Source organism: Salvelinus fontinalis, chromosome 11 (assembly GCF_029448725.1).
Source record: "Salvelinus fontinalis isolate EN_2023a chromosome 11, ASM2944872v1, whole genome shotgun sequence".
Classification (NCBI taxonomy): Eukaryota; Metazoa; Chordata; class Actinopteri; order Salmoniformes; family Salmonidae; genus Salvelinus; species Salvelinus fontinalis.
The window spans coordinates 35426678-35442188 of NC_074675.1; the positions used below are offsets into that span (position 1 = coordinate 35426678).

Genomic DNA, 15511 nt, shown 5'->3' on the forward strand with positions numbered 1-15511 from the left:
AGACCAGATAATCTTGTTTCTCATGGTCTGATTCCTTTAGATGACTTTTGGCAAACTCCAAGCGGGCTGTAATGTACCTTTAACTAAGGAGTGGCTACCGTCTGGCCACTCTATCATAAAGGCCTGATTGGTTGAGTGCTACAGAGATGGTTGTCCTTCTGGAAGGTACTCCCATTTCCACAGAGGAACTCTGGAGCTCTGTCAGAGTGACCATTGGGTTCTTGGTCACCTCCCTGACAAAGGCCCTTCTCCCCAATTGCTCAGTTTGGCTGGGCGGTCAGTTCTAGGAAGTCTTGGTTGTTCCAAACTTCTTCTATTTAAGAATGATGGAGGACACTGTGTTCTTGGGGACCTTCAATGCTGCAGACATTTTTTGGTACCCTTCCCCAGATCTGTGCCTCGACACAAGCCTACGGACAATTCCTTCGACTTCATGGCTTGGTTTTTGCTCTGACATGCACTGTCAACTGTAGGACCTTATATAGACAGGTGTGTGCCTTTCCAAATCATGTCCAATCAATTGAATTTACCACAGGTGGACTCCAATGAAGTTGTAGAAATATCTCAAGGATGATCAATGGAAACAGGATGCACCGGGGCTCAAGTTCGCGTCTCTTAGCAAAGGGTATTTACTTATGTAAATAAGGTATTTCTGTTTTACCATGGAACAGATGTCGTTAAATCACCATGACAGGGTCATTTTTATTTATTTATTTTTTATTTAACCTTTATTTAACCAGGTAGGCAAATTGAGAACACGTTCTCATTTACAATTGCGACCTGGCCAAGATAAAGCAAAGCAGTTCGACACATACAACAACACATAGTTACACATGGAGTAAAAACAAACATATAGTCAATAATACAGTGAAAAAGATAAAAAAATAAGTCTATATACAATGTGAGCAAGTGAGGTGAGATAAGGGAGGTGAAGGCAAACAGATATATGTATAAATAAATAAAATTATAAAAAGGCCATGGAGGCGAAGTGAGTACAACACAGCAAGTAAAATAAAAACTAAAAAAAACACTGGAATGGTTGGTTTGCATTGGAAGAAAGTGCAAAGTAGAGACAGAAATAATGGGGTGCAAAGGAGCAAAATAAATTAATAAATAAATACAGTAGGTAAAGAGGTAGTTGTTTGGGCTAAATTGTAGATGGGTTATGTACAGGTGCAGTAATCTATGAGCTGCTCTGACAGCTGGTGCTTAAAGCTAGTGAGGGAGATAGGTGTTTCCAGTTTCAGAGATTTTTGTAGTTCGTTCCAGTCATTGGCAGCAGAGAACTGGAAGGAGAGGCGTCCAAAGGAAGAATTGGTTTTGGGGGTGACTAGAGAGATATACCTGCTGGAGCGCGTGCTACGGGTAGGTGCTGCTATGGTGACCAGCGAGCTGAGATAAGGGGGGACTTTACCTAGCAGGGTCTTGTAGATGACCTGGAACCAATGGGTTTGGCGACGAGTATGAAGCGAGGGCCAGCCAACGAGAGTGTACAGGTCGCAGTGGTGGGTAGTATATGGGGCTTTGGTGACAAAACGGATGGCACTGTGATAGACTGCATCCAATTTATTGAGTAGGGTTTTGGAGGCTATTTTGTAAATGACATCACCGAAGTCGAGGATTGGTAGGATGGTCAGTTTTACAAGGGTATGTTTGGCAGCATGAGTAAAGGATGCTTCAAGGGCTGTTGCTCTTCAGGGGCAGACTCTATCACCCAGGGTTGAATGACAGGCTGCTGCATGTTTGGGTAAGAAGATCACTACATGGCCACGATGGGAGGGTCAACAGTGTTGAGGTTAGAGATAGGTGTATGGTTGGAGTTAGTAGGGATGTGCATCATTCCATTTCAAGACGATTCAATATGTATCTCGATACATGGACTCTGAAACAACACAGGAAGTATATGTTTTTGTTTGAAACGATTCGGGTCGATTCGGTTTGATTAGAGGAACGAATTCGGTTTGATGCGATGCAATTTAATGCATCAACATTTCTTGCGCCCTAGGCGGTCGGATCCTCCCTTGGTAGTGCTCAGGAGGGTATGAGTGTAAGGAAGGTGGATGGGATGGTAGCAGACACAGATTCCTTACTATCTCATTATTTTTCTCCATTCTCTCTGCTACTCACCCATTGTCTGTCTGCCTGTCTCTCTTTGTCGGTCTCTGTATCTCTGTCTGTCTCTCTCTCTTTCGCTATCTGTGGCTTACGTTTGCTTTGTGTGTTTGCCAATCAGTGCCACAGGTGATGTGTGTGTTTGCCAATGGACATGTTTGATAATGAGGTGTGAGGCAATGTTGTGAGCAATGTTGGACTGTATGGCTGATCTGTATTTGCTGACGTGTGTCTGTTAATATGTAATCTTCAGCTATGTGTCCATGAGGCCCATTACAAATTACAAATCAGTATGTGTTTGCATATCGCTGTGTGTATGTACTTTAGCTGTATGCATCTATGATGAAATCCTCCCCACTTTCTCTACATCCTCCTTCCCCTCATTCCCCCCTCCGTCCCCCCTCCATCTCCCCCTCCCTCTCCTTCCACTTTTAGACAACACTCGCATGCGACAGGAGGAGATGGTCAGTGCCTTGTTTAGTGTTCTTCATGGAACACGTGCTCCCCCCAGCCCACCTCCGGACCCCCTGCTGTCAAACTGAGGGGTAAGGTCACACACACACACCGATATTATGTTATATAATGTTATGTTTATATGATATTATGTTATATTATATTTGAATAGGTATCCTGGACCTTAGTCTCTTCACTGTAACAGACCATACCCCCATGGGGATAGATGTGGACATCTTCAGCAAGCTGGGACTCAGGCAGTGCCTGGTCACACATAAACGGTGAGTAGGGGAGAGGGTGTGTGTGTGTCAGGGTTGGGGTCAAATCAATTTAAATTTAGGAAGTAAGCGGAAATTCTAATGTACATTTTTCTCAATGCTTCTCTATGAGCAAAATGTTGCATTTGAACTTCAGTTTGGACTGAACTGAAATGGAATTGACCCCAACTCTGGTGTGTTTACTGTAGCAAGTTTGGTTTGAAAGAGCCTAAAGGGGAGAGAGCAAAACAGAGTACAGCTTGAAGGCATGGAGGGTTGTCTCTCAGAACCTCAGATAACTGAATTGTCAACTAATCACCAAAACATTCTATTCTATTCTATTGTCTCTACAACAATCGAGATTCCAGGAAAGATTCCTTATGCACTGAGTGTACAAAAACGTCTGAGTGTTCCAGAGCGCAGAATAACTAATTAATTTACAAACGCTCAACACCCGTTGAATATGAGGAAAATGCTACCGAAGTTCTATCAACACATTGCCTCTAGCACAGTCAGTGTAGTCAGCTCAGCTATCCCCATTGAGACCGTGTCTGTGCCTCGACCTAGGTTGGGCAAAACTTAACATGGCGGTGTTCGCCTTAGCAATCTCACTGGAATAAAGACCTCCTCCATTCCTGTCATTATTGAAAGAGATTGTGATATCTCTCATCTCAAAATATAGCTACTTAGTCTTAGATTTAAAAAAAATAACTTTACCATAACAAACAGCTTGCGTTATTGCGAGGCAGCGCCCGCCAAAACGGCAGAGAATAGGAATCAACATTTTACACAGAAATACGAAATAACATCATAAATTGTTCTTACTTTTGTTGAGCTTCCATCAGAATCTTGTACAAGGAGTCCTAGGTCCAGAATAAATCGTTGTTTGGTTTTAGAATGTCCTTTTCTCCTGTCGAATTAGCAACCTTAGCTAGCCATGGGTCGCGAACATGCCCATCTTCTCTTGACGCAAAGAACAGAAAATTCCAAAAGTCCCAATAAACGTTGAATAAACTGATACAACTCGGTTGAAAAAACTACTTTATGATGTTATTATCACATGTTTCAAATAAAATCAGAGCCGGAGATATCCGCCGTGTATACCGAACACTTTTCAGAAGCCAATGTCAACGTATTTCGCGCGCCAGAGAAGACAAAGAAATTTCCAGACCTGTCACTCCAAAAGCTCTTGTTTGGCCTCAGATCAAGCTAGACACCCCATTCCACCTTCCACTGCCTGTTGACATCTAGTGGAAGGCGTATGAAGTGCATGCATATCGATAAATATTAGGCAATTGAATAGGCAGGCCCTGGAACAGAGCATCGTTTTCAGATTTTTCACTTCCTGTATGGAAGTTTGCTGCAAAATGAGTTCTGTTTTACTCACAGATATAATTCAAAAAACAGTTTTAGAAACGTGAGAGTGTTTTCTATCCAATAGTAATAATAATATGCATATTGTACGATCTAGAATAGAGTACGAGGCAGTTTAATTTGGGCGTGATTTTTTCCAAAGTGAAAACAGCGTCCCCCTATTGTTAAGATCGAGTGTATCTTTCATTTGCCATACAACAAGTATTTTTATGTAAAGTTTATGATGAGTTCTTTGGTCAGATTAGGTGAGTGTCCAAAATAGCTCCGGACATTCTGGTGAATCGATGCTACATATTCACAATGTATAACCACGGTTTGCAGCTCTAAATATGCACATTTTCAAACAAAACATACGTGTTTGTATAACCTGATGTTATAAGACTGTCATCTGATGAAGTTGGTCAAGGTTAGTGATTAATTTTATATCTTTTGCTGGTTTTTGCGAATGCTATCTATGCGGTGAATAAATGCATTTGTGTGTTTGGCTATTGTGGTAAGCTAATATAATGCTATATTGTGTTTTCGCTGTAAAACACTTAAAAAATTGGAAATATTGGCTGGATTCACAAGATGTTTATCTTTCATTTGCTGTACACCATGTATTTTTCATAAATGTTTTATGAAGAGTATTTAGGTATTTCACATTGCTCTCTGTAATTATTTTGGCTGCTTTGGTGATATTTGTGATGGTAGCTGCAATGTAAAACTATGATTTATACCTCAAATATGCACATTTTCGAACAAAACATAAATTTATTGTATAACATGTTATAAGTCTGTCATCTGATGATGTTGTTTTTTGGTTAGTGACTAATTATATCTATATTTGGTCGGTTTTGTGATAGCTACCCATGCGGTAGAAACATGGTGAAAATATGCAGTTGAGTCTTTGGCTATTGTGGTTAGCTAATAGAAATACATATTGTGTTTTCGCTGTAAAACATTTTAAAAATCGGAAATGATGGCTGGATTCACAAGATGTTTATCTTTCATTTGCTGTATTGGACTTGTGATTTCATGATATTTATATGCTATTATTTACTTGTGGCGCTATGCTAGGCTATGCTAGTCAGCTTTTACTGATGAGGATGCTCCCGGATCCGGGATGGGTGTTAAGTAAAGGTTAACCATGTTTCATTGAAATGTACAGCTGTGTGTCATCCGCATAGCAGTGAAAGTTAACATTATGTTTTCGAATGACATCCCCAAGAGGTAAAATATATAGTGAAAACAATAGTGGTCCTAAAACGGAACCTTGAGGAACACCGAAATGTACAGTTGATTTGTCGGAGGACAAACCATTCACAGAGACAAACTGATATCTTTCCGACAGATAAGATCTAAACCAGGCCAGAACTTGTCCGTGTAGACCAATTTGGGTTTCCAATCTCTCCAGAAGAATGTGGTGATTGATGGTATCAAAGTCTGACACCATTAAAAGGTAATTGACCACCTTCACAAGTGCAGTCTCAGATGGGGTCTAAAACCAGACTGAAGCATTTCACATACTTTGTTTGTCTTTAGGAAGGCAGTGAGTTGCTGCGCAACAGCTTTTCTAAAAATTTTGAGAGGAATGGGAGATTCAATAGGCCGATAGTTTTTATATTTTCTGGGTCAAGGTTTGGCTTTTTCAAGAGAGGCTTTATTACTGCCACTCTTAGTGAGTTTGGTACACATCCGGTGGATAGCGAGCCGTTTATTATGTTCAACATAGGAGGGCCAAGCCCAGGAAGCAGCTCTTTCAGTGGTTTAGTTGGAATAGGGTCCAGTATGCAGCTTGAAGGTTTAGAGGCCATGATTATTTTCATCATTGTGTCAAGTTATATAGTACTAAAACACTTGAGTGTCTCCCTTGATCCTAGGTTCCGGCAGAGTTGTGCAGACTCAGGACAACTGAGCTTTGGAGGAATATGCAGATTTAAAGAGATTTGCTTTCTAATGATCATGATCTTTTCCTCAAAGAAGTTCATGAATTTATTACTGCTGAAGTGAAAGACATCCTCTCTTGGGGAATGCTACTTTTTAGTTAGCTTTGCAACAGGATCAAAAATTTATTTAGGATTATTCTTATTTTCCTCAATTAAGTTGGAAAAATAGGATGATCGAGCAGCAGTGAGGGCTGTGTGGCGCCATTCCCGTTCCAATTTTCTTGAAGCTTGCTTCAGAGCTCGGGTATTTTCTGTATACCAGGGAGCTAGTTTCTTGTGACAAATGTTTTTAGTTTTTAGGGGTGCGACTGCATCTAGGGTATTGCGCAAGGTTAAATTGAGTTCCTCAGTTAGGTGGTTAACTGATTTTTGTCCTCTGACGTCCTTTGGTAGGCAGAGGGAGTGTGGAAGGGCATCAAGGAATCTTTGGGTTGTCTGAGAATTTATAGCACGACTTTTGATGATCCTTGGTTGGGGTCTGAGCAGATTATGTGTTGCGATTGCAAACGTAATAAAATGGGGGTCCGATAGTCCAGGATTATGAGGAAAAACATTACATTTATTCAATGGGACACAACATTTATTCAATGGGACAAAACTAGGTCCAGATTATGACTGTGGCAGTGAGTAGGTCTGGAGACATGTTGGACAAAACCCATTCAGTCAATGATGGCTCCGAAAGCCTTTTGGAGTGGGTCTGTGGACTTCTCCATGTGAATATTACAGTCACCAAAAATTTGAATATTATCTGCTATGACTACAATGTCCGATAGGAATTCAGGGAACTCAGTGAGGAACGCTGTATATGGCCCACAAGAACTGTAAACAGTAGATATAAAAAGTGATTGAGTAGGCTACATAGATTTCATGACTAGAAGCTCAAAAGACGAAAACATTGTTTTTCTTTTTGTAAATTGAAATTTGCTATCGTAAATGTTAGCAACACCTCCGCCTTTGCGGGATGCGCTGGGGGATATGGTCACTAGTGTAACCAGGAGGTGAGGCCTCATTTAAGCCCCAAAATTGCCCTCGCTAGAAGCCTGTGTTTCAGACATAAGGAAGTGGATGGCTGCAAACTTTCTACTTTTAAACTCGGACAAAACAGAGATGCTTGTTCGAGGTCCCAAGAAAAAAAGAGATCTTCTGTTGAATCTGACAATTAATCTTGATGGTTGTACAGTCGTCTCAAATAAAACTGTGAAGGACCTCAACGTTACTCTGGACCCTGATCTCTCTTTTGTCGAACATATCAAGACTGTTTCAAGGACAGCTTTTTTCCATCTACGTAACATTGCAAAAATCAGACATTTTCTGTCCAAAAAATGATGCCAAAACATTAATCCATGCTTTTGTTACTTCTAGGTTAGACTACTGCAATACTCTACTTTCCGGCTACCCGGATAAAGCACTAAATAAACTTCAGTTAGTGCTAAATACGGCTGCTAGAATCCTGACTAGACCCAAAAGATTTGATCATATTACTCCAGTGCTAGCCTCCCTACACTGGCTTCCTGTTAAGGCAAGGGCTGATTTCAAGGTTTTACTGCTAACCTACAAAGCATTACATGGGCTTGCTCCTACCTATCTTTCCGATTTGGTCCTGCCATACATACCTACATGTACGCTACGGTCACAAGACGCAGGCCTCCTAATTGTCCCTAGAATTTCTAAGCAAACTCGTATAGAGCTCCAAAAAATGGAGCTCTATACGAGTCTTTCTCGTATTTCTCGTATTGCCCTATTTCTCGTATTGCCCTATACGAGCTCTATACGAGGCTTTCTCGTATAGAGCTCCATTTTTATGGAATGGTCTGCCTACCCATGTGAAGGACGCAGACTCGGTCTCAAACTTTAAGTCTTTATTGAAGACTCATCTCTTCAGTAGGTCCTATGATTGAATGTAGTCTGGCCCAGGAGTGTGAAGGTGAACGGAAAGGCACTGGAGCAACGACCGCCCTTGATGTCTCTGCCTGGCCGGTTCCCCTCTCTCCACTGGGATTCTCTGCCTCTAACCCTATTACAGGGGCTGAGTCACTGGCTTACTGGTGCTCTTCCATGTCGTCCCTAGGAGGGGTGCGTCACTTGGGTGGGTTGAGTCACTGACGTGGTCTTCCTGTCTGGGTTGGCGCCCCCCTTGGGTTGTGCCGTGGCGGATATCTTTGTGGGCTATATTCTGCCTTGTCTCAGGATGGTAAGTTGGTGTTTGAAGATATCCCTCTAGTGGTGTGGGGGCTGTGCTTTGGAAAAGTGGATGGGGTTATATCCTGCCTGTTTGGCCCTGTCCGGGGGTATCATCGGATGGGGCCACAGTGTCTCCTGACCCCTCCTGTCTCAGCCTCCAGTATTTATGCTGCAGTAGTTTATGTGTCGGGGGGATAGGGTTAGTCTGTTATTTCTGGAGTATTTATCCTGTCTTATCCGGTGTCCTGTGTGAATTTAAGTTTGCTCTCTCTAATTCTTTCTTTCTTTCTTTCTTTCTTTCTTTCTTTCTTTCTTTCTTTCTCTCTCTCTCTCTCAGAGGACCTTAACCCTAAGACCATGCCTCAGGACTACCTGGCATGATGTCTCCTGCTGTCCCCAGTCCACCTGGTCATGCTGCTGCTCCAGTTTCAACTGTTCTGCCTGCGGCTATGGAACCCAGACCTGTTCTCCGGACGTGCTACCTGTCCAGGCCTGCTGTTTTCAACTCTCTAGAGACAGCAGGAGCAGTAGAGGTGCTGACCTGTTGCACACTCGACAACTACTGTGATTATTATTATTTGACCATGCTGGTCATTTATGAACATCTTGGCCATGTTCTGTTATAATCTCCACCCGGCACAGCCAGAAGAGGACTGGCCACCCCTCATAGCCTGGTTCCTCTCTAGGTTTCGGCCTTTCTAGGGAGTTTTTACTAGCCACCGTGCTTCTACATCTGCATTGCTTGCTGTTTGGGGTTTTAGGCTGGGTTTCTGTACAGCACTTTGAGATATCAGCTGATCTAGAAGGGCTATTTGAATAAATTTGATTTTGATTTGATTGCCTGTGGTACTCGAGCTGCAAAAACGCTCAACCATTGTTACTCCCCCTTCCGGGATGGCTACAAGGCCCTCCGCTGCCCTCTCTTCAGCAAATCAGATCATGACTCCATTTTGCTCCTACCTTCCTATAGGCAGAAACTCAAACAGGAAGTACCCGTGCTAAGGTCTATTCAACACTGGTCTGACCAATCGGAATCCATGCTTCAAGATTGTTTTGAGATATGTTCCGAGAAGCCTCTGAGAATAACATTGATGTATACACGAAAACCCAAGACCCCTAGACCCACGCATACCTCCCCAAACAGATCCACAGATGACGCAATCTCAATCGCGCTCCACACGGCTCTTTCCCACTTGGACAAAAGGAACACCTATGTGAGAATGCAGTTCATTGACTACAGCTCAGCATTCAACACCATAGTACCCACAAAGCTCATCACTAAGCTAAGAATCCTGGGACTAAACACCTCCCTCTGCAACTGGATCCTGCTTAGTCCCCTCCTGTACTCCCTGTTCACCCACGACTGCGTGGCCAAGCATGACTCCAACACCATAGGCCTGATCACCAACAACGGTGATACAGCCTATAGTGTGGAGGTCAGACACCTGGCAGTGTTGTAAGAGGCAAACAATCTCTCCCTCAATTTGAGCAAGACGAAGGAGCTGATTATGAACTATAGGAAAAGGAGGGCCGAATAGGCCCCCATTAACATTGACGGGGCTGAAGTGGAGCGTGTCAAGAGTTTCAAGTTCCTTGGTGTCCACACCACCAACGAACTATCACAGTCTAAACACACCAAGACAGTTTTGAAGAGGGCACGACAACACCTTTTCCTCCTCAGGAGACCTGAAAAGATTTGTCATGGGTCCCCAGATCCTCAAAACGTTCGACAGATGCACCATCGAGAGCATCCTGACCGGTTGCATCACCGCCTGGTATGACAACTGCTCGGCATCTGACCGTTAGGCGCTACAGAGGGCAGTGCGTACGGCCCAGTACATCACTTGTGCCTAGCTTCCTGACATCCAGGACCTATATACTAGGCGGTGTCAGAGGAAGGCCCTAAAAATGTTCAAAGTCTCCAGTCACCCGAGTCATAGACTGTTCTCTCTGCTACTGCATGGCAAGCGGTACTGGAGTGCCAAGTCTATGACCAAAAAGCTCCTTAACAGCTTCTACCCCCAAGCCATAAGACTGCTGAACAATTACTCAAATTGCCACTCAGACTATTTACATTGACCCCACCCCTTTTGTTTTTACACTGCTACTACTCTCTGTTTATTATCTATGCATAGTCACTTTACAAATTGCCTTGGTTAACCTGTACCCCCGCACATTAACTCGGTACCGGTACCCCCAGTATATAGCCTCGTTATTGTTATGTAATTTTCTGTGTTACTTTTTGATTTGATTTTTTTACTTTAGTTTATTTAGTAAATATTTTCTTGACTCTATCTTGAACTGCATTATTGGTTAAGGGCTTATAGGTAAGCATTTCACAAAAAAACTGTTGTATTCGGAGCATGTGATAAACACAATTTGATGTGAGTTCATCAGGACCACTGTGACAATTAAAACCCACCCAAACCAAAATTCTTGGATAGATGGCAGCATTCGCACAAAACAAAAGCGCGAACTACCACATTTTACCATCTCAAAGTGACTGGGAATATGGTCGAATACAAACAGTGTAGTTATTCCCTACGTAAGGCAATCAAAAAGGCAAAAAGGCAGTACAGAGACATAGTGGAGTTGCAATTCAACAGGTCAGACATCAGACCTATGTAGCAGGGCCTACATACAATCCCGGATTACAAAGGGACAGCCAGCCACGTCGCGGACACTGACGTCTTGCACCCGGACAAGCGAAATACCTTCTTCGCCCGCTTGAGGATAACACGGTGAAACGGACGTGGCCCGCTCCCAAGAACTGTGGGATCTCGTTCTCCGTGGCCGACCCTCGCAAGGCTGCTGGCCCAGACGGCATCCCTAGCCGCGTCTTCAGAGCATGCGCAGACCAGCTGGCTGGAGTGTTTACGGACATATTAAATATCTCCCTATCCCAGTCTGATGTCCACACTTGATTCAAGATGTCCACCAATGTTCCTGTATTCAAGAAAGCCAAGGTAACTGAATTAAATGACTATCGCCCCATAGCACTCACTTCTGTTATCATGAAGTACTTTGAGAGGCTATGTAAGGATCATATCACCTCTACCTTACCTGACACCCTAGACCAACTTCAAATTGCATACCGCCCCAATATATCCACCGACGATGCAATCGCCATCGCACTGCACACTGCCCTATCCCATCTGGACAAGAGGAATACCTACAGTGGATTCGATACGTTTTCAGACCCCTTGACTTTTCCCACATTTTCTTACGTTACAGCCTTATTCTGAAATTGATTAAATTGTTTTTTTCCCCTTCACCAATCTACACACAATACCCCATAATGACAAAGTAAATCCAGGATTTTAGATTTTTTGGCAAATTTATAAAAAAATTTAACTGAAATATTTCACTTACATAAGTATTCAGACACTTTACTCAGTACAGTTGAAGCATCTTTTGCAGTGATTACAGAGTCTTCTTAGGTATGATGCTACAAGCTTGGCACACCTGTATTTGGGGAGTTTCTCCCATTCTTCTCTGCAGATCCTCTCAAGTTCTGTCAGGTTTTTTCAGGTCTCTCCAGAGATGTTCAAATTGGTTCAGGTCTGGGCTGTGGCTAGGCCACTCAAGGACATTCAGAGACTTGTCCCTGAAGCCACTCCTGCGTTGTCTTGGCTGTATGCTTAGAGTTGTTGTCCTGTTGGAAGGTGAACCTTTGCCCCAGGCTAAGGTCCTGAGCACTCTAGAGCTGGTTTTCATCAAGAATCTCGCTCTACCCTGCTCAGTTCATCTTTCCCAGTCTCTGCAGCTGAAAATCATCCCCACAGTATGATTCTGCCACCACCATGCTTCAAGTGATGCTTGGCATTCAGCCCAAAGAGTTCAATCTTGGTTTCATCAGACTAGAGAATCTTGTTTCTCATGGTCTGAGAGTCTTTAGGTGCCTTTTGGCAAACTCCAAGTGGGCTGTCATGTGCCTTTAACTGAGGAGTGGCTTCCATCTGGCCACTCTACCATAAAGGCGTATTGCTGGAAGGCTGCAGAGATAGTTGTCCTTCTGGAAGATTCTTCCATCTCTGCAGAGGAACTCTGGAGTTTTGTCTGAGTGACCATCGGGTTCTTGGTCACCTCCCTGACCAAGGCCCTTCTTCCCCGATTGCTCAGTTTGGCCGGGCGGCCAGCTCTAGGAAGAGTCTTGGTGGTTTCAACCTTCTTCCATTTAAGAATGATGGAGGCCACTGTGTTCTTGGTGAATTTCAATGCTGCAGAAATGTTTCGGTACACTTTCCTAGATCTGTGCCTCGACACAATCCTGTCTCAGAGCTCTATGGACAATTCCTTCGATCTCATGGCTTGGTTTGTGCTCTGACATGCATTGTCAACTGTGGGACCTTATATAGACAGTTGTGTACCTTCCTAATCATGTCCTATCAATTGAATTTAGCACAGGTGTACTCCAATCAAGTTGTAGAAACAGTGATAATCAATGGAAACAGGATGCACCTGAGCTCAATTTCGAGTCTCATAGAGAAGTATATTTGTTTTTTAATTTTTAATAAATTTGTTAAAATTTCTAATACTTGTTGTTGCTTTGTCATTATGGGGTATTGTGTGTAGATTGATGAGGATTTATTTTAATACTTTTTAGAAAAAGGCTGTAACATAACAAAAAATACTTTCTGAAGGCACTGTCTGTAAGAATGCTGTTCATTGACTATAGCTCAGCCTTCACAACCATATTACCCTCCAAGCTCATCATTAACCTCGGGGCCCAGGGTCTGAACCTCGCCCCCTGTGCAACTGGGTCCTGAACTTCCTGACAGGCTGCCCCCAGGTGGTGAAGGTAGGAAATAACACCTTAACTTCGCTGATCCTCAACACAGGGATCCCACAAGGGTGCACGCCTCCATCTCAATCATCAAGTTTGCAGATGACACAACAGTAGTAGGCCTGATTACCAACAATGCCGAGACAGCCTACAGGGAGGAGGTGAGGGCCCTGGCGGAGTGGTGTCAGGAAAATAACCTCTCCCTCAACGTCAACAAAACGAAGGAGCCTATCGTGGACTTCAGGAAACTGCAGAGGGAGTGCGCCCCTATCCACATCGATGGGACCGCAGTGGAGAAGGTAAAAAGCTTCAAGTGCCTCAGCGTACACATCACTGACAATCTGAAATGGTCCACCCACACAGACCATGTGGTCTTCAACCTCAAGAGGACATTCAACCTCAAGAGGACATCAACCACCCGAGCCATGGCCTGTTCAACCCGCTATCATCCAGAGGGTGAGGTCAGTACAGGTGCATCAAAGCTGGGACCTAGAGACTGAAAAACAGCTTCTATCTCAAGGCCATCAGACTGTTAAATAGCCATCAGTAGTCGGCTTCCACCCGGTTACTCAACCCTGCACCTTAGACGCTGCTGCCCTATGTACATAAACACGGAATCACTGGTAACTTTAATAATGGAACGCTAGTCACTTTAATAATGTTTACATACTGCTTTACTCATTTCATATGTATATACTGTATTCTATCCTACTGTATTTTAGTCAATGCTACAACACTGTTTTAGATACTACAACACTGTTGGTTCTAGGAACACAATAATTTTGCTACACCAACAATAACATCTGCTAAATATATTTATGTGACCAATAAAATTGTATTTTATTTGATATGGCTGTTGTCGGCAAAAAAGCGTCATTAAATTGTTGCCAGCAGCACAGTTCGTCACCAACGATCTGGAAAACATGAAAACAGCCTAACCAGCTCTGCTAGAGTGAGTAAAGTGGTCAGAGTGAGGTGTTCTCTCATTTGTGTCTGGAAGTAGCTAGCAAGCCCAGTTAGCATGGGTGCTTGACTGCAGTTCTGAGGTCAGAATGCTTGGATCAACCCTACTCTTCGGCAAGAGCATCCAGTGTTCGCTCTGAACGCTCCAAAAGCGTGACGCTCTGAATTTACGAACAGACAATCTGACAATCTGAATTTACGAACGCCCAGAATGCACTCTGAGCGCACTCTGGCACTCCAGATTGAAATGACAAAACACACCCATAGACTGACCAGGTGAATCCATGTAAAAGATATGATCCCTTGTTGATGTCACCTGTTAAATCCACTTCAATCAGAGTAGATGAAGGGGAGGAGACAGGTCAAATAATGATTTTTAATCATTGAGACACAGATTGTGTGTGTGCCATTCAAAGGTCGAATGGGCAAGACAGGACAAATATTTAAAAAAATTAAGTCCAGGGGTATGGTAGCAGGTGCCAGGCGCACCGGTTTGAGTATGTCAAGAACTGCAATGCTGCTGTGTTTTCAGAACATCATTACATACAGTTAGGTAAAAGGCTAAGTGTGTGTGAATACATCCTCATACATTCTCTGTCTGGGAATGGAGATAAGGGCACAAGGTGAGACCCAGATGCAGACACGGGAGGCAGATGGTTCAAGTCTCTGATATTTAATAGTGTCCAAGGGGCAGTTAAGAGAATGGTCATGTACAGGCCAAAAAAGAGAGAGAGAGAGAGAGAGAGAGACTACTCAAAACTATGAAAAGGAATAACCCAAGGAGGCCGAGATGCAAAAATAATATAATTAATTTTATTCAAGCTTTAAAGAATACAAAAGTGGAAATGCAAGGTGCTAGATAACAAAAATGTTGCATACATTTCAGCCTTATGCCTTCATTAGTGCTGTACAAATAAATTAAGAAGACATGTACTTAAGAAGACACACCAGCTGTGCATAACTGTAATGGTCCTGACCTGTTTTATGTTGTTTTTTGTATGTGTTTAGGTCAGGGCATGTGTTTTGGGTGGGCAGTCTATGTTATCTGTTTCTATGTTGGTTTTGGTTGCCTGGTATGGCTCTAAATTAGAGGCAGGTGTTTTGCGTTCTCCTCTAATTAAGAGTCATATTTAGGTAGGGTGTTCTCACTGTTTGTTTGTGGGTGATTGTCTCCTGTGTCGTCGAATGTATGTACCATACGGGACTGTTTGGCTGTTCGTTTATTTTGATGTCGTCTGTTTCCTGTCCGTGAGTTTACGTTTAGTTAGGTAAGTTTATGTTCAGGTTTCGTCAACGTCGTTTTCTTGTTTTGTATATTTGAAAGTGTTTTGTTTCGTGTTGCCATCGTCGTGTTAAATAAAAAGATGGCTTATTTCCCGAATGCTGCATTTTGGTCTGATGATCCTTCTCTCCTCTCCTCGTCCGAGGATGAGGAGAGAGACAGCCCTTACAGAATC

The 15511-nt window shown here is 43.1% G+C and overlaps 1 long non-coding RNA gene across 1 annotated transcript; it reads left to right on the forward strand.

Moving 5' to 3' along the window:
* The first annotated feature begins 2572 nt into the window (after positions 1 to 2572).
* LOC129865632 (uncharacterized) lies at positions 2573 to 13939 on the forward strand. The gene is made up of 3 exons (XR_008761403.1): positions 2573 to 2657; positions 2738 to 2846; positions 8643 to 13939. It is a non-coding gene; the product is annotated as an uncharacterized LOC129865632 (long non-coding RNA).
* The last annotated feature ends 1572 nt before the right edge of the window (positions 13940 to 15511 follow it).